The sequence below is a fragment of the Protomyctophum parallelum genome (genome assembly GCF_964188405.1).
Source record: "Protomyctophum parallelum genome assembly, chromosome: 3".
NCBI classification, from domain to species: domain Eukaryota; kingdom Metazoa; phylum Chordata; class Actinopteri; order Myctophiformes; family Myctophidae; genus Protomyctophum; species Protomyctophum parallelum.
Genome location: NC_139698.1, coordinates 20,139,515 through 20,165,396, shown reverse-complemented (window position 1 = coordinate 20,165,396; position 25,882 = coordinate 20,139,515). Strand labels below are relative to the sequence as shown.

General features: G+C 41.7%; 1 long non-coding RNA gene across 1 annotated transcript; it reads left to right on the top strand.

The window, feature by feature from the left end:
• Positions 1-18,818: 18,818 nt before the first annotated feature.
• Positions 18,819-25,081, top strand: LOC310856372. The gene is made up of 5 exons (XR_014569079.1): positions 18,819-18,932; positions 19,374-19,452; positions 19,845-19,977; positions 21,681-21,825; positions 24,161-25,081. It is a non-coding gene; the product is annotated as an uncharacterized lncRNA (long non-coding RNA).
• Positions 25,082-25,882: the final 801 nt, after the last annotated feature.

The following is a 25,882-nucleotide window of genomic DNA, read 5'->3' as shown; positions in this document are numbered from 1 at the left end:
TTTCAACCCCCCCCCAAACCCAAATAGAGAGGAATCCTCTCTATTCTGCACATGGCATAACAATAATAATAGGCGAACAATCGCCGAGAATTGCTTCACTCACAGGCTCGAGCTGTGAGGAAGATCTGCTATTTTCGGCTGAGATTTGGTGTAGAGGGGGGGGGGGGGGGGGGGGGGGTGATGCGGACCATGCATAGAACTCATGGTCATCTAAGTCGAGTGTATACTATAGGGTTTAACTTTAAGTGGTTAATGAATACATACAGGACGGGTGACTGCCTTCCTGACCTATAGTGAGCGAATGGGAGTTGTGTGGATCAGTGGTTCTCAAAGTGGGGTCCTTGAGGGAGTCCCAAGGGGGTCCCCATAGCTATAAATGACAGTTCGGAACCAATTGTGGTGGGGGGGTCTGTAACTCTGACAGTGTACAAAATGGGTCCCATTTGGTCCATCGGAGTTGAATTAACATTGATTTTACAGTATAAAATCGGGGGTCCCAGAGATAGAAATGCCATTTAAAATGGGGGTCCGTCCGTAGCCTTATTGCAATTATCAAACTTTGGGTCCTTGAAATGAACCTGGTTGAGAATCACTGCTAGAGCCGTAAAATAATCTTCTCTTATGGGGGTAAATCTGCGGGCTAATTAGTGTCAAGGGTCCTTGGTATGAAACAGTTTGAGAACCACTGGTGTAGATGTTGTGCTGGTACAGTATCACTTGTGTGCACGGTGGTGTGTGTGTGTGTGTGTGTGTGTGTCTCTCAGACTGGTGTCCCTCGCTGTGTGATTGGCTCATGTCTTGCTGTGACGTAATGTCTTCCTTCTCATTATTCCCCTTAATTACCAATCCCAGAGGAAATGACACCCAAAGTGATGCATCGCGTCTTTGCTCTGTCACCTCAAGCAGTGTCACTCTGTGACACGCACACACACACACACACACACACACACACACACAGGGGAAGCAAAACAAACATGAGATGAGGAGGGAGTCATGTAACTGGAACAATTTGTGTTTGAATATCCTCCGTTCCTGTCAGGTGCCACGCTTTGAAACTGTCCCCAGGAATTGTGTCACAGTGTAAACAGTCCTCCATGGGGGGGGGGGGACAAACAAACAAACAAACAAACAAACAAAAAAAACACATTTGTTTCTCTGACATTACGAGGGACAAATGAGCTCAACGAGCCTTGTCAGTGTTTTTTTTTTCATTCTTTTCATTTTGTAAATTCTGACCCCTGCTGGACACTTGGGAAAATAACACACACTAGTTATTTGAATAGCGGTGACCTGCTGGTATAGTGTCATATTATTGGTATGAGTATGTGAACTTGCACAAGAACAGAATAAAAGTTGTGTCATGGTTGTTCAGTTTTTAAATTCCCGTCTCATCCACATTTTCGATGGGTTTCCTTCCACATGGACAATATCAAAATATCAAATAGTTGCGTCTTGTAGGTTTTCAGGTGAGATACTTTGCGTTTCATTGTGTGTGTGTGTGTGTGTGTGAATCCCATGCTGGTACTGTACATGGTGTGTCTTAACTGCATGGCTAACTGTACAGTACTCCTCCTGGTAAGCACTGGTTTATATTTTGTCTTCATGGGCCAAGCCAGCCAATCTTGTCAAATAGCAGAATAAATAAATAAAAAGAATGAAATGAAACAAAGTGAATATTTGTCTTCTACACGTCTCTACTAGAGTTCTCAAGTTATTCCCGAACCCGACGTTTTCTGGCCCGGGCCTAAAATGTATCGAGTTGGCCGGGGCGGGCTCCATGAGAAGAAAAACAAATCACACCTGTGTGAACTGAGTGTTGCAACTCCCCTCCCCCCTCCTCTGTCTCTCTCTCTCATTTGCAGGCAACAGTGCAGCACTAATACTATCTCTCTCTCTGGCACAACAGCGCCCCTACTGGTACCGTATAGTCATATACTGGTGCTCATGGCCACATAGCTACATGGGTGAACACGGACATTGCTGTTCCTTGGAGTGGTTGCACCACTCAAAAACTCTGATATTCTGGCAAATCCTGGGGGCATAGACTCTCTCAACTTATGTTACAAAAACAATTAAAAGGAATTATGCATTTGCATTGCATATGCACAAAAACAACATACCAAAAGGCATGGGGCTTTATGCAATATCCTGGGGTCGGGTACAGTACAGTCTAAACGAGAGATCAGTCGACAACCTGAGATCGGGTTAAATATAGCTGGTAGATGCAATGTGTGATTGGTGCGTTTATAAAACACGGGTCAAATAAAATGGGTGCATATGTGTTCGAGATGATTGCCTCAATCAATCTAGCCTGCAGAATCGGCCTCTGATGCTTCAAATCAAATGCTTGTTCTGGTGAAATTCCGGATTATTGGAAATTCATAATGAATTTCTTTCCCCCTTTCTTTCCAACGATCACCGACTGTAGGCCTATACTGGTATACATAACATTGACGCAGTCCTGGAGCATGGCATGGGCATGGGGCTATAGTGTTGAACCATATTCCAGTATTGTAGCTCAGATGCCTGATATCTACTGTAAGCTATTTGTTTGTGACTTTTAGTGCACACACTTTTAGTGTGTATATGTCTGTTATGTCTGTATGTCCCTACTCCCTAAGCCTAAGGCCTCATTCACACACAAAGAACACATGTTCTGTGCTCTGCCTGTGTTTGATGGCCGTCTCAAAATGCTTTTCCAATGGGAGTCACATGGTTTGACCAAACATTTGTGTTTGATGGAGGGGGACAGAACACAGCCATATTGTGTCTTGTTCGTGTTTAATGGCCACCCCCAATGCATTTCCAATGGAAGTCGCATGGTTTGACGAAACATTTTTGTTTGATGGCTGTGTTCTGAACCCCTCGTCCCACGTCCCCCGTCCCCATCAAACAAAAATGTTTGGTCAAACCATGTGACTTCCATTGGAAATGCATTGGAGTGGCCATTAAACACGGACAAGACAGCTGTCTCAATAGTGTGAATGAGGCCCTGTACACACATATCAGATGAACATGCTCTGTGCCGTCTGTTTAATGGCCGCCTCAATGCTTTTCCAATAGAAATCACGTGGTTTGACCAAACACTTGATTTCCCCCCTCCCCCCCCCCCCATCAAACACAAGTGTTTGATGTCTGGTATAAAAGGGATAGTTCTGTTTTTTATTATCTATTGCGGATGGAGGTGCAGAAGAGTAACATCACAGTAAAGACATATCCTAACTAAATATTAATAAAAGTACAGTATTCACACCCCTTCACTTTTACCACATTTTGTTTTGTTGCAGCCTCATTTAAAAATTGATTAAATTCGTTTTGCTGCCACCACCATGCTTCACCGTAGGGATGGTATTTGCCAGGTGATGAGCGGTGCCTGGTTTCCTCCAGACCGAAGCCTCTCCTCAATAAAAGGCACATGACAGCCGGACGTCACAGCTCACTTGGAGTTTGCCAAAAGGCACCTCAACGACTCTCAGACCATTATTAACAAGATTCTCTGGTCTGATCATTGAAACCAAAATAGAGCTTTTTGGCCTGAATGCCAAGTGTTACGTCTGGAGGAAACCATGCACCGCTCATCACCTGGCAAATACCATCCCTACGGTGAAGCATGGTGGTGGCAGCATCATGCTGTGGGGATGTTTTTCAACGGCAGGAACTGGGAGACTTGTCAGGATAGAGGGAAAGATGAATGGAGCAGTGTACAGAGATATCCTGGATGAAAACCTGCTCCAGAGTGCTCAGGACCTCCGACTTGGTCAACGATTCACCTTCCAACAGGACAACGACCCCAAGCACACAGCTAAGATAACGAAGGATTGGTTTTAGGACAACTCTGTGAAAGTCCTTGAGTGGCCCAGCCAGAGCCGGGACTTAAACCCCATTGAGCATCTCTGGAAGGACCTGAAAATAGCTGTGCAGCGACGCTCCCCGTCTAATCTGACAGAGCTTGAGAGGATCTGCAGAGAAGAAGGGGGAAAATACCCCAAATTCAAGTGTGCCAAGCTTGTAGGATCATTCCCAAAAAGTCTTAAGGCTGTAATTGCTGCCAAAGGTGCCTCAACTTAGTACTAAGTCAAGAGTGTGAATACTTATGTACATGTGTTTTTCCAGTTTCTTATTTTTTATAAATTAACAAAATATTTGAAAACTTTTTTCACTTTATCATTATGGGATATTTTGTGTAGATTGATGAGGAAAAAAACGAATTTAATCCATTTTGAAATGAGGCTGCAAGTAAACAAAATGTGGTAAAAGTGAAGGGGTGTGAATACTTTCCGGAGGCACTGTATATATCTCCTCGTCTCATAGTAGTATACCGGTATACAGATATACTGTATACCCTATGCAATCATCCTCCTGCCTGAGATGTGCGATATCAAATGAAAAGGTGACAAAAAGACGTACTATCCCTTTTAATGGGCGATATGCACACAGAATAAAGCTGTTGCCACACTTACCAGAGAGCCGCAGACGTTTTCTCTGTCAGCCAGCGTCTTTTCCAGGTTTTTAGACAGTTGGTGGATGGAAATTAAGCTCCACGCCTCCACCAACGCGGCTGACTGCCGCGGAGGAGAGCGTTTCCAGGAATATGGCCGTCACGGCCGTCGGACGCGGGGGTGGAGCTTCTTTTCCATCCACCAGCTGTCTAAGAAAAACTGAAAAGACACTGGCCGACAGAGATAATGTCCGCGGCTGTCGGCTCAGGTGTGGAAAGGCTTCACCTCTTCCTATTTCCGGGCAAGGAAGTTTAGAGAAGGAAAGGTCATAGACATTCACATGACTGTGCTGCGCCATGATACTTTCATGGTAGCCAAATCTCGCACCGGAAGTTACATGAATACAAAGCAGTGAATGGAGCAAGCTGGACCAGCTCATAACAAACTCACTCAAGGACACTTTGAGACACACTGGTGTAGCTCCAGTGAGCCAACATGCACAATAGCGGGGTCATCCCTATGTTCCCCAGGTTCTATGTTCCCCAGGTTCTATGTTCCCCACTCATCCGACCCCCCAAAAAAGGTTCTATGTTCCCTGCGCAACCAAAAAGAGGTTATATGGTCCCCACTCAAAAAGGTTCTATGTTCCCCGCTCAACCAAAAAGAGGTTCTATGTTCCCCACTCAAAAAAGGTTCTATGTTCCCCACTTAACTAAGAAACGGTCCCCGCTCAACCAAAGAGGTACTATGTTCCTCACTCAAAAAAGGTTCTATGTTCCCCACATAACTAAGAAACGGTTCTATAAAAGGTTCTATGTTCCCCACTCAACCATGATGAAGATGTGGACAGTTCAGAAGTTAACATGTTATTATGAAAAAAAAGGGAAAGGGGAAGACCCTGTGACTCCTGTGACCTCACTGGTTTGGAAAACCAGGAGCTCAAGTGGGATTGGGAACTTTTATAGGCATGTCTTCCATATACCGTATGGACAACACTACACTTCCCAGAGTGCATCAGCAAAATGGCCACTGCTAATTAGAAGCACCCGAAGGGTTTTAAAGGCCACACAAACAAACAGAAACCAGAGAGAAGAAGCGCCAAGGTCTGTTAAAATGTTTTTTTTACTTTGCATGTTTGAAATGCTGTTTTATGTTTTAACTACTACAGTGCTACCATTTAAATTAAACACATTGCAGCATTAGTTCAAGTTCAAACACACTTGACAGTGTCTGGGAATTTATTTCATTTTGTATTTGAAAGTAACTTTACAAAAGAATAAGACAAGTTAGAAATGTTAAGATTTATTTAAAATGATTTAAGATTTTAAAACACGACAAAAAGTGGGGACAATTCACAATATTAAAGGTTTAAAATGCCTAGCTGTCTTTGTTCCATTTAAAGTGCTTATATGTTTACTTGAGTTGAAACATCTATCTAATTTAAAGTGTTTCATTTAAAATGTTTACTTTAATAATCAATGTAAAAATATTGACTAATAAATTGGAGTTTAAAATACATTTAAATTAGACATTTAATTGCTTAAAATGAATTTAATTGTTTAAAAGACATTTGTTTCTTTAAAATACTTTATTGCTTAAAAACAATTGTTGAAAAGAGAACATTGATTAGAAAATTAGTTGTCTAAAAGAAGATTATCCTTTGACAATAGCAGCACCCTGAGACTCTGTTTGACCGGAATGGAACAGAGCCTTCATTAGTGAAATCAGTAACACCTGTGAAGGAAGTAGGGAAGGGGCCCAAGTTCTTTCCAAAATGGCATGTATGTGTGCATATACTGTATAACCAATAATGGAATGAACCAGTATGTTGAGTCAGGACACACACACACACTGTCATTATTGCTCTTGTCCTTTCCTGCTACTCAGAGGAGCTCGACCTCACTGAGGATTTCCTCGGTGAGCTGCAGATGTTGAGTTCTAGTCAGAGGCAGAAGAACCCAGAGTGACTGCAGACTGAGAGGAGCCACAAGGAACCTCTGAGCAGCAGCCAGGAGGAGGAGGACAGAAGACCTCAACCTTTCACTTCAGCCGAGCAGACACCGTCCATAGAGGCTCCATGAAGATTCCAATATGAGTCAAGTTCAAGATCTTCTGGGCCCGGTGAAGCAGTCTGTGGCTGCTGATAGGATCGTGGAAGCTGATGAGATGATCTCAGGCCACGAGGGAGAAATCCACCAGTCCAAACGAGATATTGGCATACCAGGTAACAGTATGTGTTCAAATGTGTGTGATTGACGTGGTGCATTAGCCCCTGGAATAATAGATCCACAGATATGCATGCCTGGGTAGCAGACTAAAAAAACGCAGCTGAAAAATCTGAACCCGTCCAGTGTGCAGGGACCTTAAAGGTATATTCAGTGATTTCACTTAATTCAAATATCACTTATTTTTTTGTTTTGTTGCGATAATCCTCCCTACTATAGAGTGTGCTGGCCATATAAGTAGTTCCTCCCTGTCCCCAGTTAACCCCTGGGGGTCAAAAAACCTTAGGTTTCGTTTTTGACTCTCTATCCTGATTGGACGAAAGGCTGGGTCCCACAGCCAAAAACTAAACCTAAGGTTTTTTGAGTGAAATCACTGAATATACCTTTAAACGTGTTTTTAGTAATATCTGCATTTTTATACGACCTTCACACGGGCAGCGTTCTCTGCCCAGTGTGCGTGTGTGCTGAACGGTCACTTGTCATTTTGTGCTCCTCCAGATTAAATGGACAGAGTAGAAGAACGTCTGCCTGGCCCTTCAGCTGAGCAGATGATCATAGAGGCTGATGAAGAGGTCCCGCCTCCAGGATTGTCTGAGGCTGAAAACGAAGTTGGCGATAACCGGAACGCTACCCAAGATGCACACAATGACAGCAGTGAAGAGAGTCACAAGACCGCTTGTGGCGTTTGTGGAAAGGTCTTTCCACAAATGCCAAAACATAGACGTTTGAAGGAGCACATGAGGAGCCACGTGGGAGAGTTCAGATGTGAGGTGTGTGGCGAATCCTTCAGCTTTCGCCGAAATCTGACGAAACACCTCAGGACCCACGCCGGGGAGGAGCCTTTCAGATGTGACCCGAATCCGAAATCTGTGTCATGGTTGTTCAGTTTTTAAATTCCCGTCTCATCCACATTTTCGATGGGTTTCCTTCCACATGGACAATATCAAAATATCAAATAGTTGCGTCTTGTAGGTTTTCAGGTGAGATACTTTGTGTGTGTGTGTGTGTGTGTGTGTGTGTGTGTGTGTGTGTGTGTGTGTGTGTGTGTGTGTGTGTGTGTGTGTGTGTGTGTGTGTGTGTGTGTGTGTGTGTGTGTGTGTGTGTGTGTGTGTGTGTGTGTGTGTGTGTGTGTGTGTGTGTGTGTGTGTGTGTGTGTGTGTGTGTGTGTGTGTGTGTGTGTGTGTGAATCCCATGCTTGTACTGTACATGGTGTGTCTTAACTGGCTAACTGTACAGTACTACTCCTAGTAAGCACTGGTTTATATTTTGTCTTCATGGGCCAAGCCAGCCAATCTTGTCAAATAGCAGAATAAATAAATAAAAATAATGAAATGAAACAAAGTGAATATTTGTCTTCTACACGTCTCTACTAGAGTTCTCAAGTTATGCCCGAACCCGACGTTTTCTGGCCCGGGCCTAAAATGTATCGAATTGGCCGGGGCGGGCTCCATGAGAAGAAAAACAAATCACACCCGTGTGCATTGCATATGCACAAAAACAATATACCAAAATGGGGCTTTATGCAATATCCTGGGGTCGGGATTTAAAATGTAGTGTCGGTCCCTCTTCCTTCTTTTCAATGAGACTATCTCTACATTGATGATAAAAATATAAATAAAAACAACAAAAATATAACAATAACCCATTTCCAAGTGTAGCCTATATTCTTTCTATTTTCCAGGTTTTGTAATCCCAATCGCCTATTGTATAGCCAATATAACACACACGTAGGTGCACGCACACACACACACACCTGCTTGCGCTCGCTCTCATTGTCACGTCACTGTTGATTACACGTCCCCTCCAGAGGTCTCTTTCAGGCTAAACTGTTTGTGATCATAAAGAGAACCATATATCGCTCTCCATAACACAGTCAATGTGATGATACTATAGCTGATTAAAGGACCACTTCACCACTTTTCAACCTATCTTCATATAATAAGTCCTCACTAATAATCATGAAAAAATGGCGCAATTTTTTTCTACTCGGTCTGTGTCTCATAGGAGGGCTGTGGGCAGTTCAGAAACTGTCTTCCAGTGACATCATCGATGGGGAATACAGGCTAATAGAAACTGCAGGCTTTCTAGTTCTGAAAAGTTGCAATGTGAAAATGGAAGCCATCGTTCTCACGATAATGAAAATCTAAACATTTTTGTAAAAAAATATTGTTTAAAAAATAATCTACCTAATGATGATGTCACTGGAAGACGGTTTCTAAACTGCCCACAGCCCTCCTATGAGACACAGACTGAGTAGAAAAAAATCGTGCCATTTTATCATGATTATTAGTGAGGACCTATTATATGAAGATAGGTTGAAAAGTGGTGAAGTGGTCCTTTAACTGCTATACCAGTCCAGATGAGTAAAATGCAGTGTCTTCGGGTCCCTGTGAAGCAGATTGTGTCTGCGGCTGCTGATGAGGTCAAGGTCAAGGTAAACTTTATTGTCCACAAGGGAAATTTGTCTTGAGATCTTGGAAGCTGTTGAGAAGATGATCGCAGGCGGCGAGGAAGAAAAATGTCCCAGTACAGTCTAAACGAGAGATCAGTCGACAACCTGAGATCGGGTTAAATATAGCTGGTAGATGCAATGTGTGATTGGTGCGTTTATAAAACACGGGTCAAATAAAATGGGTGCATATGTGTTCGAGATGATTGCCTCAATCAATCTAGCCTGCAGAATCGGCCTCTAATGCTTCAAATCAAATGCTTGTTCTGGTGAAATTCCGGATTATTGGAAATGCATAATGAATTTCTTTCCCCCTTTCTTTCCAACGATCACCGACTGTAGGCCTATACTGGTATACATAACATTGACTCAGTCCTGGAGCATGGCATGGGCATGGGGCTATAGTGTTGAACCATATTCCAGTATTGTAGCTCAGATGCCTGATATCTACTGTAAGCTATTTTTTTTTTACTTTTAGTGTGTATATGTCTGTATGTCCCTACTCCCTAAGCCTAAGGCCTCATTCACACACAAAGAACATATGTTCTGTGCTCTGCCTGTGTTTGATGGCCTCCTCAAAATGCTTTTCCAATGGGAGTCGCATGGTTTGACCAAACATTTGTTTGTTTGATGGAGGGGGACAGAACACAGCCATCAAACACAAACGTTTGGTCGAACCATGTGACTCCCATTGGAAAAGCATTAAGGCGGCCATCAAACACAGGCAGAGCACAGCACTGTTCTTTGTGTGAATGAGGCCTCACACTATTGAGACGGCTGTCTTGTCCGTATCTTGTGTCTTGTCCGTGTTTAATGGCCACCCCCAATGCATTTCCAATGGAAGTCACATGGTTTGACGAAACATTTTTGTTTGATGGCTGTGTTCTGAACCCCTCGTCCCACGTCCCCCGTCCCCATCAAACAAAAATGTTTGGTCAAACCATGTGACTTCCATTGGAAATGCATTGGAGTGGCCATTAAACACGGACAAGACAGCTGTCTCAATAGTGTGAATGAGGCCCTGTACACACATATCAGATGAACATGCTCTGTGCCGTCTGTTTAATGGCCGCCTCAATGCTTTTCCAATAGAAATCACATGGTTTGACCAAACACTTGATTTCCCCCCTCCCCCCCATCAAACACAAGTGTTTGATGTCTGGTATAAAAGGGATAGTTCTGTTTTTTATTATCTATTGTGGATGGAGGTGCAGAAGAGTAACATCACAGTAAAGACATACCCTAACAAAATATTAATAAAAGTACTGTATATATGTACTCGTCTCATAGTAGTATACCGGTATACAGATATACTGTATACAGTATACACCCTATGCAATATGCAATCATCCGCCTGCCTGAGATGTGCTGATGTGCACTCAACCATGAAGCTGTGAACAGTTCAGAAGTTAACATGTTATTATGAAAGAAAGGGAAAGGGGAAGACCCTGACAATGATGTCACTGGTGAGCAGGAGTGAATCTGAAGAGCAATCAGGAGTGAAGGACTCCTGTGATTAGAGGTGTTGAGGCAAATCTCAGGAGTGGAACTTTTATAGGCATGTCTTCCATATGGCCAACACTACACTTCCCAGAGTGCATCAGCAAAATGGCCACTGCTAATTAGAAGCACCCGAAGGGTTTTAAAGGCCACACAAACAAACAGAAACCAGAGAGAAGAAGCGCCAAGGTCTGTTAAAATGTTTTTTTTTTACTTTGCATGTTTGAAATGCTGTTTTAACTACAGTGCTACCATTAAAATTAAACACATTGCAGCATTACCTGTGTTCAAACACACTTGACAGTGTCTGGGAATTTATTTAATTTTGTATTTGAAAGTGTAACTTTACAAAATAATAAGTTAGAAATGTTAAGATTTATTTAAAATGATTTAAGATTTTAAAACACGACAAAGTGGGGACAATTCACAATATTAAAGGTTTAAAATGCCTAGCTGTCTTTGTTCCATTTAAAGTGCTTATATGTTTACTTGAGTTGAAACATCTATCTAATTTAAAGTGTTTAATTTAAAATGTTTACTTTAATAATCTATGTAAAAATATTGACTAATAAATTGGAGTTTAAAAGACATTTAAATTAGACATTGAATTGCTTAAAATTCATTTAATTGTTTAAAAGACATTAGTTTCTTTAAAATACTTTATTGCTTAAAAACAAGAATTGTTGATAAGAGAACATTGATTAGAAAATAAGTTGTCTAAAAGAAGATTATACTTTGACAATAGCAGCACCCTGAGACTGTTTGACCAGAATGGAACAGATCCTTCATTAGTGAAATCAGTAACACCTGTGAAGGAAGTAGGGAAGGGGCCCAAGTTCTTTCCAAAATGGCATGTATGTGTGCATATACTGTATAACCAATAATGGAATGAACCAGTATGTTGAGTCAGGACACACACACACACACACACACACACACACACACACACACACACACACACACACACACACACTGTCATTATCGCTCTTGTCCTTTCCTGCTACTCAGAGGAGCTCGACCTCACTGAGGATTTCCTCGGTGAGCTGCAGCCTGCAGATGTTCAGTTCTAGTCTGAGGCAGAAGAACCCAGAGTGCCTGCAGACTGAGAGGAGCCACAAGGAACCTCTGAGCAGCAGCCAGGAGGAGGAGGAGGATAGAAGACCTCTACCTTTCACTTCAGCCGAGCAGACACAGTCCATAGAGGCTCCATGAAGACTCCAATATGAGTCAAGTTCAAGATCTTCTGGGCCCGGTGAAGCAGTCTGTGGCTGCTGATAGGATCGTGGAAGCTGATGAGATGATCTCAGGCCACGAGGGAGAAATCCACCAGTCCAAACGAGATATTGGCATACCAGGTAACGGTATGTGTTCAAATGTGTGTGATTGACGTGGTGCATTAGCCCCTGGAATAATAGATCCACAGATATGCATGCCTGGGTAGCAGACTAAAAAAACCCAGCTAAAGAATCTGAACGCGTCCAGTGTGCAGGGAGCCAGGGACCTTAAACGTGTTTTTAGTAATATCTGCATTTTTATACGACCTTCACACGGGCAGCGTTCTCTGCCCACAGTGTGCGTGTGTGCTGAACGGTCACTTGTCATTTTGTGCTCCTCCAGATGAAATGGACAGAGTAGAAGAACGTCTGCCTGGCCCTTCAGCTGAGCAGATGATCATAGAGGCTGATGAAGAGGTCTCGCCTCCAGGATTGTCTGAGGCTGAAAACGAAGTTGGCGATAACCTGAACGCTACCCAAGATGCACACAATGACAGCAGTGAAGAGAGTCACAAGACCGCTTGTGGCGTTTGTGGAAAGGTCTTTCCACAAACGCCAAAACATAGACGTTTGAAGGAGCACATGAGGAGCCACGTGGGAGAGTTCAGATGTGAGGTGTGTGGCGAATCCTTCAGCTTTCGCCGAAATCTGACGAAACACCTCGGGACCCACGCCGGGGAGGAGCCTTTCAGATGTGACCCGCATCCGCCAGACGGGGGCGGTATTGAGTCACAAGTTCACAATCCAGCCGCCATCTCTGCTCGCACAAGGAGCCGTGACAAGGGAGAGAAGCAGTTCAGATGCAATGTGTGTGATAAAGCCTTCCGGCAACGCAGCGCACTGGCGGATCACCTCAGGATTCACAACGGGGACAGGCCATACTTGTGCACCACCTGCAACAAATACTTCAGAACCAGATCTAATTTAAGACAACACATGGAAGCTCTGTATCATATAAAAGTTGACGCCTCCTATCGTAATTGACAAAGGGGATGTTAAGGTGGAGACAGTATAGCAGCCGTGCAAGGTTAAGCCTTCAGTGACACTTTGACCAAAGACACCTCGGGATTGGGTACTCTACATTATAAGAAAACACCATGTAGACTCATTTAAAAGACAAAAATAATAATTGTTACCTTTTTGTTTGATTGATGCCACTCCTGTATTTGACCATGGAGATGTTGTTAATGCAGAGGTGGAAGACAGTAAAAGTCATTCATGATTAATGAGTTATAAAGTCATTTCAGTTCTATTGCAACATAGACCACTGTGTCTAGTCTTTACTTCTCTTGTGTTTAGAGTTTAAAGAACTTTGTAAACTTTAGTTATTTTTTCAACCAAGGTTCATGTTTTAGGTTATTAGACAAAGTAAAAGATGATTGTGAATTTCTTTTCACTTGCTGCTTTCTTTAGTTTGAGGGATTTCACCTGTTTTTGACAGGGGGGCGGGGGCATTCGAGCATGGGGCTAAATATTTATTTTTGTTATAGCGATTATTTTTTTAATTACTAGAGCCCAAGAAATTACATCTGACCACAAAAGATCACAGGATCTATGCCCCCTGCCCCCTGTCAAAAACAGCTAAAATCCATAAAATGAAAGCAGCAAATGAAAAAAAAATTAACCTTCATCTTTTTCTTTCTACAATAGCAACCTAAAACATGAACCTTGGTTGAAAGTTTAAGTTGTGTTCAGTTAAGATTGTTTCACTCAAGTCATTATCCACGTAGAGTTTGTCTTTGTTTGGCTTTACAGACAGACAAACCAAGGCCTACAGACTGCTGCTCACAGCCAGGGTTGCCAACATTGGACTGTCAGAATCCATTCTAATTATTCTTCCATTTTCTTGCATTCCAAGATTATATACTTGAACACATGTGTCTGATAAGTCTTGACACCCAGCGTTGCAATACTAAAACATATTTCAATTAATTATTTATTAATTATTTATTAATATTAATTCTTATTATTTTTATGTTTTTTTTTCTTCACCTAAACGTCATCATTGATGTTCATTGCAATATTGGTCATGATATTTGCATATAAATACCCCCCACAGAGGCTGAAATTCACACAAATTAAAAATCTCTGGACTCTGTGAACAATTATGAACATATGACCTTTGACCTTTAACCCTGATCAAAGTAAGTAAAAAAACGAATATGTTTTTTGTGATCATTAGAATGTCTAGAACTTGTTTTATTCATTATTGTGAAAGATATCCCCCAAATGTAAATTATTAATTTATTAAAAAAAAGACATTTCCTCTGATAAGTTCTAGTAGTAAAAAGTAGTATAAGGTTGAAATCAGTTTTTTGCAAGTAGAAATTAATCCGGGTTTTACAGGGTTTAAACTATATTTTGCATAGTAGGCTATGTCAGGTGCTACTCTGATCATCTCATATAAGAGCTGCTCCACTCATCAACGGGTGTAGGCTTGGAGTGATCGGCTATCGCACGCACACACACCCCATCACCAAGATTTGGCTTTTGGTTAATTCATTTTGGCATGAATTTGCAAGGGAGTTTAGATCGAAACTCAACTTGAGAATTCCTCAAAGTGTCAAGGCTGCTCATATTGTTAATAGTACACTTTATATTTTTCTGCTATCTAATTGCATTTTACTACAGTAGGAAGTAGGAAGTAGATTCTTGGCTTTGTTTTCTTACACACTGAATTAATCTGATCTTTCTGATCTTAACTGATCTTAATCTGATCATTCCATTGAGCTTTGGAGACTAAATTGGAACTGGAACAAAGTGTTCAGTCTCAGTTCAGGCATACAGGAAGGAAGCTTTGTCTTCTCCATGCAGGCGTGTAGCGACTGCCCGTCATCACAGGCATTTAAGGACATTTAGCCAACGCCTTATTATTAGCTCTTAGCTTGGCCATTCCTGCAATCTCAAGCCTCTCACAACTACTTTATGGACATTACAGTAGTTCCAAATATAAACCACGACAGCTTGTCATCTTTGAGCCTTTTTATACAGTTTTAATTAGATGTCTGTCATATAGCAACATCAGACATTATTCACAAGCAGACAACAGGCTTGTAGATCTTTCTTTCTTTCAATAGCCAAATCCCCAAAAGGACTCAAGTGGTAGTTGATGGCATTCTGTGCCTATCAACATGTTCATTTCCAATTCTTTTACTACTTACTTACTTTACTACTTACTTACTTATTGCAACTCCGTTGCAAGTAAAAGTCCAGAATTCAAAGGTAAAAGTACAAAAGTATTGGTATCAAATACATTTACTTAAAGTACCAAAAGTAAAAGTAGGCCTACTTATAATGCAGATTATCAGGTCATTATCTGTGTTGGCAAATAAAACTGACATTAACCGATGGCAGTATAGCCGATATTTACCCGTTGTTGATAAGGATACATTTTGTGTTGGCTATGTTGGTGTGTCGGTTATCTGTAGTCTACCAAGCTGTAGATTCTATGTTGGTGTGTTGGTTATCTGTAGTCTACCAAGCTGTAGATTCTATGTTGGTGTGTTGGTTATCTGTAGTCTACCAAGCTGTAGATTCTATGTTGGTGTGTTGGTTATTTGTAGTCTACCAAACTGTAGATTCTATGTTGGTGTGTCGGTTATCTGTCGTCTACCTGCCAAGCTGTAGATTGTTATGTTGGTGTGTTGGTTATCTGTAGTCTACCAAGCTGTAGTAGATTCTATGTTGGTGTGTTGGTTATCTGTAGTCTACCAAACTGTAGTAGATTCTATGTTGGTGTGTTGGTTATCTGCAGCCTGCTGTAGATTCTATGTTGGTGTGTTGGTTATCTGTAGTCTACCAAGCTGTAGATTCTATGTTGGTGTGTTGGTTATCTGTAGTCTACCAAACTGTAGTAGATTATATGTTGGTGTGTTGGTTATCTGTAGTCTACCAAACTGTAGTAGATTCTATGTTGGTGTGTTGGTTATCTGCAGCCTACTGTAGATTCTATGTTGGTGTGTTGGTTATCTGCAGCCTGCTGTAGATTCTATGTTGGTGTGTTGGTTATCTGTAGTCTACCAAGCTGTAGATTCTATGTTGGTGTGTTGGTTATCTGTAGTCTACCAAACTGTAGTAGATTATATGTTGGTGTGTTGGTTATCTGTAGTCTACCAAACTGTAGTAGATTCTATGTTGGTGTGTTGGTTATCTGCAGCCTACTGTAGATTCTATGTTGGTGTGTTGGTTATCTGCAGCCTGCTGTAGATTCTATGTTGGTGTGTTGGTTATCTGCAGCCTGCTGTAGATTCTATGTTGGTGGGTTAGTTATCTGCAGCCTACCAAGCTGTAGATTCTGAACACTTATTTGTTGTATTGAAGTTGTATTTATTTCCCTGGCACAAAAGGGGGAAATAAAAAACAATGCCTTGCGTGTACATTATTGGCTATTTATAGTCTGAAGTTAACCAGCCGATCCAGTCCGTCCATTCCAACACATTCCAAAGAAAGCAGCTCACTTTTTCTGTCGAAAACCTGCCCTGGGTTTCTTCCTGCTTAGAAATCTAATGCTTAATCTAAGACGTAATAACCTTACCGGAGGGGAAAGGAACTGGTTGGAATAACGTGTTCCTTCCACACGCTACGTCCAACCAGGGAAACTCCCCCCCCTGTCAGGTGTAAAGGAGCAACTTGGACACTCAGGCATGAAGGAAGCATGAGTTCAAGTCCGTTGCTCTCCCCTTGTCCCCCATATATGGGGACTAGGTTGGTGGAGGGTGTGTAGAGCCCAGGATCACATTAGATGATTGACACCGGGGGTGAAAAATGGGTTACAAAATCGTGGGATAAAAAATATATTAAAAAAAAAAAAACTTATACCGGGGGTTCACAGAAGATAACGTCATCATATAGTGGTTCACAGCACCTACATTCAATTGGACCCTTTTAATTCCATTCTGACCGGGAACCCATTTTGGTGTTAGCATCATGTTATGCTTTAGCTATTTAAAAATAGCAGATCTACAAGCTCATATCGCGCCACCGAGTGGCGCGATACGAGCTTGTAGGTCTGCTATTTTTGAAAAATCGAAGAACGACTGACATTTTTAGAATCTGATCTCAGGTCAGAATGGGTTAATCAGACCAGTGTGTGTCCAGTGGAAACCTCGTATGAATCTGATCTCAGGTCAGAATGGGTTCCATTTGCAGATTTGTGATCAAACGGGGGCCTCTATACGTATCATTAATGATTGGCTCTGACTCCCAAGAAGAGGTTCTACATGTTGAATCATTGAATCACACCAGCGACTCAAATTTAACCTTGTCTTAATTCTTTATCTCAACGCCCATTTTCATTCTTTTAGTTTTCATATGGTCACTGCATCATGGTCAGTAACACGGTGGTACATTTACAATGAGTGTTAAAGGGATAATACAAAGAGCCCTATAGGACTTTTGTCCATTGTGGCCCAGTGTATTCAATTCAACAAGACATTCAAAGACCATATGCAATAATAAATAAGACATAATCAACACAAGTAGCAATGAACGTATGTACAGTAAACAGTTGTGTGTGTGTGTGTGTGTGTGTGGGGGGGGGGGGGGGGGGGGTCCATTTCTGGTGTTAAACTGACTTTTCTAGGCACAGTTACAAATTGCAGACAGGTGCTCTTTTATTTGCGGCTTTGAATGAGGATCACTTTTTGGTGTTTGTTGGAAGGAAATTCCACATCAGTAGAACGAATTTGACCCCGGCGTGTTTGTGCCGAATCTGGGTTGACTTGAGTTCATTGGAGCTCCATCAGGTGATGTGCCTTGTGTGTGTGTGTGTGTGTGTGTGTGTGTGTGTGTGTGTGTGTCTTTCACGCTATATAGAAGTAGTCTGACAGGGTGTCCCTGTTTCCTCGCTCACCTCGAAGAAGACCAGCTCCCCTTGCAACTTTATTTACTCTGTCCTCTATACCATGACCAGGTAGTTACCGAGTAGTAACCTGACCAGTTTGTTTTTTGTGAGAGGTCTGGTCTGTTGTTAATGCCTTTGTGGTGCTAGGGTATACAACGAGGTGCATGCGTAGTCAGAGGGGCATTGGGTGCGTGCTCCTGCTCGAGTCCTCAGTGTGAATTCCTATGCTGACCATCAGGCAGATCCCGAATAGAAATAGTTGACTTTTCTGATTACTTTTGTTGCCATTTTTTTTTCCTTCGCTTGAAACGTTACCAGGTAGGTCATTTTATTCTTTCCTTGTGATAACAATTTCACCCACTTTGACCGTGTGAGGTCCTTGGCCTGGCAGAGGTTAATTCTGGACCCGTAACCAAAAGAATGGACTCAGTTTTTGCCCCAATGATAGTTTGTTATGAGTGAGGAGGTGCAGATTTTACAGAGTTCAGGGCTGAAGACTTTTTCAGATCAATAAAACCTTATGAAATAAAAGCACAAAAACATTAGCCTGCACAAAGTGAGTCAGGTAAAACGTCACAAAACAAAGCGCACCTGTCGTTTTGAGTCTGGTCTTGGGCACAACCAGAAGGCGTGGGAGATCTTATACAGTGGCGGCAGTGGCTCAGGGGTAGAGTGCCTGGATGGTAACCGTAAGGTTGCCAGTTCGAACCCGGGCTCCCCCAGAGTTACTGTCGAAGTGTCCTTGGAATCTATTCTGGATGTAATTGGCAGCCAGTTATGTAACGAAATGGACCCGTAAGGTCCTTCCTTAATTAACCCTGGGATTGTAGGCCTACTGTGTACGTATAATAAGCTTTCATCATAGAGCTGTGACTATGTTTCATTAACCAGGCTGAGCACCACAGCATCTTGACATTCCTCCATTCAGTAGTATAATAATAGCCTCTTAAAAACCAGTCCGCTGTTTCTTCATAACGGGAACCCCCCATAATAAACACCAGTAAGACCAGTGCTGCTCGGAAATCTCAGATACGTCAGATAATTGTAGGGAGGAGGAACTCACCCACATTGTTTCAGGTACAGCTATGAGGAACCAACCCATAAAGAGAGCATATATAAACGCAAGTGATGTCTGACTAGGATCACAGACTGAGGAGCAGGACAGACTGACTTTGACCTCTCACCTGGACAGGCTGCACACCGGTAAGCATACAGGGAACACATAGAAATACAATACAATAGAATAAAATGACAAAATAGTCACAGCTGTTCATTCACATGACATTAAGAAGCGAGGTATAGCCTATACAACCTGCTCTCACACAAACATACGTGTGTGTGTGTGTGTGTGTGTGTGTGTGTGTGTGTGTGTGTGTGTGTGTGTGTGTGTGTGTGTGTGTGTGTGTGTGTGTGTGTGTATACACAGATAAATGTGATTGGATTATACATTGACTGACTGTAGTGTAGACTGTATTATATATATATATATATATATATGAGTTAAATCAAACCATTTTGAAGGTACATACAGGAAAGATTGGATGCTTAGTTTTTCTTATGTCCATAGGCCTACCTGTCTGATCATTGCATCTGCTAGATACCAAACTTAACAAACGTTATAATAATTGTATCTTCTCTTTCCAGTGTCATTAACTCAGCATCAGTATGGCTGTCCGTTCACTGCTTGTGATTGCGATTGTTTTCCTGTCTTCAGCATGGGCCAGTGAGTACCTGCGTGTGCGTGTGCGCACTCGTGCACGCGCGTGTGTGTGTCTGTGTGTGTGACTGTGTGTCTGCGGGCGTGCGTGTGTTGTTAATAATCTATCCTTTGTATAAATTATTTCAAAGTCAAACTAGCTTGGCAAAACAAAATAAACAGATTCAAGTAAAACACTGCATCGGTGTACGTTTTATTTACGTAAGATAACTTTGAAATAACTTTGTCTGTCTGTCTGTCTGTCTGTCTGTCTGTCTGTCTGTCTGTCTGTCTGTCTGTCTGTCTGTCTGTCTGTGTCTCTCTCTCTCCTCCCTCTCTCTCCTCTCTCTCTCTCTCTCTCTCTGTCTCTCTCTCTCTCTCTCTCTCTCTCTCTCTCTCTTTCTCTCTCTCTCTCTCAGACAACGAGACATACAGCTACTCTCTAGCAGTGGGTCACGGGTCAGGTGCCTCCTACCAGTCAAAGGCGGAGGGAGTCGAGGGACAGATCACAGCCATCAGGATCTGGGAGAACAACAACAGCTACCTCAGAGGGTACTATATATGTACAGTTCAATTGTCAACCGTAGAAGCATATTATTTTCCTGTATTATTAAGACAAGCATTTGGCAGCCAGAAAGCTGAACAGTCTCGCTGGTGACAATAGTCAATTTACAAGCACTGCAATGCATTTCCGTCAGTAGTTTAGCTATTTTCTGCATGTCTCATCCAGTAAATCAGGCAATACCCAGACTAAGGAGGTTAAAAATAGAAGAGATATATCGATAAGAAGCAGCCCTGAAGTTCCTTTAGTGTCTAGTAGTGTGTGACTATTTTGGTATGTTGATAAGAAACAAAGATGACACTTGCAGGAATGATGAGCGTTAAGATGAGTTGAGTGACACGACATCTAGGTGTCCGTGTTACGCAATATCTAATTAGCAGAGCCTTAGATATAGACAGAGTTACGCAAACTGCGTTCACTTCATGGGTCCAGTCCAATAATGGCGGCTCTCCTACATAGACTTCTATTGAGAATGGGGACAACCAACTGGGACAAGTCCTGGACCAGAAGTAGACCGAAATGCATTGGACTCAGGCAACAGCCCATGCTTTAATTAACTTAAATCCCTTTATTTTAGATTGTTTTGTAGTAATAGTACAACATAAACATTAAAGAGACTTTAGTTGTTACTGTACAATACTTTAAAACAGTCGTCATGTTGCACAAATGCTTAAAATACCTCTTATTTGCGCCGCCCTCGTTGAAAACAATGTATTTCCAATTAACTCTCAGTTCAGGCTGCATGAACAGCGCTCGAGCGCTCGGTTTACGCCCCCTCTATACCGTAACTCTTCTATTAGATGGCTCTGTTAATTAGTATCTAATCTTAAAAATAAATGTGTCTCACAATGAATCCCTGGCGCATCACATATTAGTCATTTAAATGACACTCACATACACAGCAGTCATAGGAGGCCTTAGTTATGTTTCAATTGAAACGGGCCTCCAAGCTCCAACTGAACGTCAGGCGTCAGTCAACCCCCGCCACTCTTGGCCCTTGCTCTCTCCCACAATGTTAAGTTACACCTATTTTATGTAAATAACCTGGGTAAAATGTGCAGCATTGGGAGGTAAAGGGGAGAAACTTTAATTGTGAAGGGACGATAGGATGAGGAGAGGTGGTGTTGTTGCTAATTGTCGAGAGTAATGGCTGTGTGTGATATTGAACAGTAAAACTATTTGTATCAATACGGCTGTATCAACAAAATAATTATGTCATAGCAGGTATATGGGGGCCTCATATTTGGTCTTGAAACGGGCCTCCAGATTCTGACAGCAGTAATGAATAAAAGTGTCTCGCGATTTTTTTATTTGATTTGATTCATTTGATATATGCATGAATGATACAGTTCATAGGAGAGCAGTACAGAATTATCAGGATTGCACAAAAAGTGAGAGGACTTATTTCCATTGTGATCCAAATCTTACATACAGCTCAATGTTGTCATGTTTTCTCTGAACCTGAACTGCAACTGCATGTATACTTTCATGTTTTATACTGTACCTTTATTTAATGAAAGCTGACAGAATCTTCCAGCATTTGGCAACAAACCTCAAACCTGTTTTCTTTCAATCACTCACTCACTCCCTCTCTCTCTCTCTCTCACACACACACACACACACACACACACACACACACACACACACACACACACACACACACACACACACACACACACACACACACACACAGGTTGCAGTTTCAGTATGATGGCATCTGGAGTGCGCATGTCGGCCATAACACTGGTGGTGACAGTGTAATAGAGATGGAGCTGCGCGATGGCGAGTTCGTTACTCAGATTTCTGGGAAATGGCATTCCAGTAACTACATCTATCAGGTCAGAACCTAATAACTAAACATTCCAGTAACTACATCTATCAGGTCAGAACCTAATAACTAAACATTCCAGTCACTACATCTATCAGGTCAGAACCTAATAACTAAACATTCCAGTCACTACATCTATCAGGTCAGAACCTAAAAACTACAGAAATGACAAAAACTACAATTGACAAAACACTTTGGTTAACGGGAACTAAAACCACAGAGAAAATGTCCTTAGTTTTAGTCTTAGTAAAATAGTGAAAATCAACAACGTGGTGTGATGTGAGTGTGAGATGATATCGACCATTTATAGATCTGCTATTTTCATAGCCCTTGGAACATGACTGCCATGATGATTATCATGACAGTCATGCAGTAACTTTGCCCTGTTTTTTGCGCTCGCTGCATTTACAAGATTTCCGTAGCCTATATATAAACATTCGCATTTCAAATATAAAGTACTCACAAAGTGTCCCACGGGTGTTAGTTAGTAGCAGCGCCAGCGATTAGAATTGCTGCGTCCCGCGTTGTTTAATAAAAAGCATTTTTGTCCGAGCTCCCCGGCTACTTTTTTCAAACGGGGTTCGTTTGGGAAATCCACAGTTGCACACCGGGAGCGCACTCGCCTATTAGTCTGTATTGGCAGGGCGGTCAGCCTACCTATATCGAACACACCGAGTGCCACCCTCCTCCCGACCGATAGGGGCGCGTAGTTGAAAGCAAATGGCAAAATAACACCTTTTTGATTGATTGAAATCTTTATTAACAGTTTGTAGAATTTACAGTACATTTTAAGCACGAACTCAATACAAAGACTGTCAACTGTGAGTGGACGACCCAATTAAGCATTACACTTGTTTACAACAGGGTCCACATTGTTCAATTCATCAAAACATTTAAAGACATACAAACATTTAGAGACATACAAATAGACATTTCTCTGTAGGTAAAGAACAGAACAGGAATTCATCATATGGGAAGCAAAAAAAGGGAAAAGATACAATATACAGTGAGGGAAAATGGGGGGGGGGGGGATTCAGATTTTACAGAGGCCAGTTTCGAAATGCAGCCATCCGTAGGTGCCCTTTGAGAGCGGTTTTGAAGGAGTCAAGGGATTCACATGTCTTAATGACTGTTGGTAGGGCGTTCCACATTTTGGTGGCATAGGAGCGAAAATAATTTAGTCCCTTGTTTGTGCCGAATCTGGGTTGTACATGGTTTGTTGCACTCCCTCTGGTGTTGTGGGTGTGGACTTCGTTTACATTAAGGAAGTATTTAGACAGGTACATGCAGGGTATCTTGGTGGTGTATCGAATCTTGTGGACCAGACCCATTGCAAGATGCTGTACTCTGTCGTCGACCCTAAGCCATCCCAGCCTGTCAAAGTGGGCAGGGGTGAGGTGGGTTCGGGGGGTGAGGCCAAGTAGGAGCCTGACCAGTTTGTTTTGAGAGGTCTGGATAAAAATGCTTTTTATTAAACAACACTTTGTGAGTACTTTATATTTGAAATGCGAATGTTTATATATTTTAATTATTTGTAAATGTAGCGTTCGCAAAAACCAGGGTGAAGTTACGTCATGACTCTCGTATGAATACGAGAGTCATGTTCCAGGGCTACTATTTTCACTACTTTTCTGAGCCTTTGGAATTTCACCCTTGACTAGTACCCCATATTACAATAAAACACGAAAACGAATAAATAAATAAAAACTAAAAGTAAACCTTTTTAAAACTAAATTAAACTAGCAAAGCAGGTTAAATACCAATTAAAACTAAACTGAAACTGTGAAGACAAAAATAAATAAAAGTCAAAGTGAATGATGTACACTACAGTGCACAGCTAGTCCAAACATATTGGTATGGATAAACCTTCCCAATCTATTTCATGACACTGAGACCCCTTTTCCTCCGGTTGGTTTCCGGTCTTAGTTCATGAATTGAGTGGGCAAAACTATACCTATATTAAATTGTTTATAGGATCAATATATTAATATATGATAAGATAACCCTTCCATATAGTAGCTTTTTCATCTTTTCTATTTTTTTAAATATTTTCCTATTTTAAAATTTGCAATACAATAAATCATTGTCTTCGTGTAAGAAGTAGTCCTAATCTACTGGGGAAGTTTCATGGTGATAACAATCTAATGGTCCTAACGGTTTTGCACACTCAATTCATAATTAACGTTCCACTTTTGGAGCTCTGGCTCATGGACTATTTAAGAACCAAAAATAACTGAACCGGTTCCCATTGGGAACCAACCAGCAGCACTGCATGGAGCCTACATTCCAGTTCAACTTTCAATAATTATACTGAGCTAACCATTTCATTCCTGTTTCTTGTGCAGCTGTATTTCGTGACCAACAGAGGGCGCATGTTGATAGCTGGCCAGCCCTATGGCTACTCCTTCAACTTCTACCCAGTTCACCCTAACGCTCGGCTCGTGTTGATCAGCGGACGCTTCAACAGCGCTGGGATAACCTCCATCGGAGCTCACTGGGACGTGGTTGGCTCTGAGTAGAATCACTGAATCAAACCGTCCCACATCAGGGCTGGGAACCTTTGATGAAGGAGAGGGCCACTATATATTTCCTCACTCACTGCAGGAAAAAAAAGCTATTTTTGCTATATATTTGAAGTGAAATCCTGAATTATTTTTTGCTATTTCTTAATTGTGATCCTGAGAAGTAGAGAAAAAATAATCCCGCACACTGTCTTCACTTTAGTTTAGATTTATTGAGCAACGTTTCGGTCGTCAGACCTTCATCAGGCATGTTGCGGGATTCTTTTTCTCAGTTCCAGTTATGTGACGCACCTGTCCATTGTAGGTGTGCAGAAGGACTTTTCTTATATATTAATTGCAATCCTCAAACGTAACATTTTTATTTGATACCTTTCAAATGCCTTTAATTGTAGTCATGTTAACTTTATGAACTAAATACAAATACATTGGACATAAAATACAAGACAACAGCATTTTAATTCTACTCATTAAGCTACTAATTTAGACTGAAGTAATTAATGCCTGTCACATTTGCATGTTTGGAATTGTAACAGCTGAAATCAATAATATATCAGTATTCTGATATTAACCTGCAGGCCGCATTAAGTGAAGTGAGGGCCGCATGTGGCCCCTGGGCCCCCAGTTGGCCATGTATGATCCACATCATCATCTTGTCTCATTTAAACACACTGATTTTCATTCTCTAGTTTAAATTTACGAGAATATCCCATTCATATTTTGTGCAAACTATAACAAATTCTGACTGTTGATTCATTATGATTCTTGTTATGTTTTACCACTTTTGAAAATTAAAGATATTTTGTGAATGTGTATCTGATGTCTGGTCTCTTTCTGTTTCTAATATGTGTCTTTTTGTTAACCCAAATTTAAAAAAGCCCCTTGCTTCACACGAGTGTGATTTTCATATTTGCTGCTACGTATGAAACAAAATTAGTTACAAGATGTATTTATATCGGCCATGCACATGACGTCTATAAGGTTGTCATTTAGTGCCCTAAACAAACATTAAAGTGCAACTATAGGCCTATACATTTATTGTAGGCCTATAGTACAGTGTACTGTGCTAGTGTGCTCTCTGTACTGTACTTTGATTATATTTGGAAAACATCTTTGAGAAATGACAGTTACCATGTGGGGGTCCCCGGAACATCCAGACCCCCAGGGACACGCCCAGGGGGTCCCGCCCTCGCCGTCAATGAGGCGGATGCATGCACGTGACCTCGCTTCTCGCCCTCAGGCGTCTTACTGGTTGTTATTGTCAAGACTCCAAAGTAGTGAATACTCTATAGTCTATACTATCTATTTGGCTGGTATGTGTAATCTATTGTGTGTTCCCTCATCGTCAAACAATTTCCCCCTAAACTCCTTGGATCATGACACAATCTATAGGTGTGTGTGTGTGTGTGTGTGTGTGTGTGTGTGTGTGTGTGTGTGTGTGTGTGTGTGTGTGTGTGTGTGTGTGTGTGTGTGTGTGTGTGTGTGTGTGTGTGTGTGTGTGTGTGTGTGTGTGTGTGTGTGTGAGAGAGAGAGCAGTGCATGCATGTG